This window comes from Corvus brachyrhynchos, unplaced genomic scaffold, assembly GCF_000691975.1.
Source record: "Corvus brachyrhynchos isolate BGI_N302 unplaced genomic scaffold, ASM69197v1 scaffold545, whole genome shotgun sequence".
Classification (NCBI taxonomy): Eukaryota; Metazoa; Chordata; class Aves; order Passeriformes; family Corvidae; genus Corvus; species Corvus brachyrhynchos.
Window position 1 is genome coordinate 204925 of NW_008238116.1, and position 2314 is coordinate 207238.

The following is a 2314-nucleotide window of genomic DNA, read 5'->3' on the forward strand; positions in this document are numbered from 1 at the left end:
GGATTTCTAATCACCCTTTACACTTGATTTCAGAAATTTGGGGTTTTCCTTCTCTGTGCTTCCACTGCTGCCTGCAACAGGAAGAGGCATCGGGAGAAGGTGAGGAGGAATTTAGGGAGGTGCCACACGTTTCAGGGGATCACAGAACCGTTAAGGCTGGAAAAGACCTTAAATATCATCAAATTCACAGCCCCACTGTGTTCACCTCTAAACCACGTCCTCAGGCGCCACATCCACACTTTTTGAACACTTCCAGGGATGGTGACTCCACCAGGGATGCTCCTGATGGCATCGCTCGACCAGTGTGTCCCTGCTGTGGGTAGGAAAATCAGAAATCAGTGCCCAGCCTTATTAGAACACAGCTTATTGCACAATATTTAGTATTTAATATCTATAAAAGTCATATATACACAATATATAAACCCTATTGTACGGTAGGGCTGCTGCAGCTGAACGTGGCTGTGGTACTGCTCAGCTGTAGATGTTGTTATCCCCAGTTGCATCCCAAATTGCTCCGCTGCACTCCTGCTTTCAGAGGGGCAGCTCCTCAGCTTTTCCTGCCGTTCCTAAATGCTGCCGAGCCATTTTTGTCCTGGGAAAAAGCCTCTCCTATGCTTTGGGATGGATGGGACAGGAAACAAACACGGAGCGAGCAGCGCCTTCCTCACCCCTCTCCCCATCACACAACTCCAGGGCTGGGATGGGAGGGAAAAGGAGCAGGAATTGTAGCAGCGGGAGCCCTGGAAACTCTGGCATCAGCAGGCACCAGGGGAATGCAGAGGGGCCGGGGATGAAAGCTGACACAGAAAGAAAATGCTCTTTTGGAGCTACAACTGCTGGCACAGCTGCTGGCCAGACCCCCTTCCAAAACCTGGAACATGCCATCGAGGGGCTGGGAATCATTAACTGCTTCGTTTGTGGGATTTAACCGTTTCCACCTCCCCCTGCGCCCTGAATAAGCTCAGATTCCTTAGGATTTCCAGCACCCCGATGCCGCAGGGCCTGGGGCTCCCCCCAGCAGCGGGAAGGGGCCCTTTCCCCTCCTCCGAAGCTTGGAGAGGCAGGAGCCTTGGGTACACGGCTTTGCTGCAGGGGTAAATGCCCGGGAAAGAGGCCAAACAGCACCCAGGGGAAACCCAGAGCTGTTTGATGCCCCTTTCAGAGGGCAGAGGCTTGGAAAGCCCCCAGCCTCAGGAGGGGGTGGGAATAAAAAGAAGCCTGAGCCTTGCAAATGAAGCAGTCGGCTGAAAACGACAGGGTGATGTGGGATGGATGCTGAGGGAGGGTGGGGACCTCTGTCCAGAGGAGCTGGGACAAAGCCCTGCTGGACCCTGGGCTGGGCAGTTTTGCTGTGGCGAGCCAGGCCCTTGGGGCTCCTGGGCTCGGTGACAGCACCAGGGGGGTCTGAGCCTCATCAGTGCCCGCTCTGGGTCAGGACCCCCTCGTTAGAGGCAGCAAAGCAGCAGGAGGGAGGGAGGGAGGAATGTGAGAGCTTGCAAAGCATCTCACTGCAGGAGTTGAAGCTGCCAGGAGGAGGGGATGAGTTTCAGGAAACCCAGAGAGGCAGGAAATCAAGGGAGAGGGACAGTAATTGAGGCCATATGTTGGAAGCAAAGAATGCATCTGGTAGCAGGGAGCAGGCAGAGGGAGAAGGCCCACGCTGTGGGGACAGCAGGGGACGTGCAGAGTCACATTAACCCCCTGGGCCGAGCAGAAGGCTGAATTCAGACCAACCACAACTGCTGGGAGGGGTCAGCGGTGCAGGTCTGTGCCTGCGGTGGCTGCAGGCTCAGGAGGCTTCCAAACTACGCTCAGTAACATCCTGACCTCATGGGTAATGCTGCAAAAAGGGGATGGAAATGGCTGCTCCGTTACAAAGCGACAGGGTTCCTCCTACATCCGTGCCCCTGAGCGTGCCTGGAGCCAGGGAGGAAAGTGGAAATGTGCCAGGAGGGAGGCCAGGGCCTCTCTTGCTCCCCAAAAGCTTTGGGGCAGGAGTACCTGCCAGGGGAGGATTTACTCACCCACAGGTAAAGCACAGTTGGGGTGATGAAAGAGCCGCCTGGGGTTGCACACTCATCACAGGATTATCCCACAGGGCCAACCCCACAAGGCCATTCCACTCCTTCAGGCATTCCCAGGCTCAGGCAACAGCACTGGGAAAGCTCCTAAGAATATTGATGGCCTCTCCCCCTCCTCTCTTCTAAAGCACATTTGAGATCGATGTGGAACGTGTGTGGTTGGAACAGAGGATTCTGGCACAGCATCACGGCCTGGGAAGGGAGAGGAGACCTCTGCTGTCGCCAGCACCCGC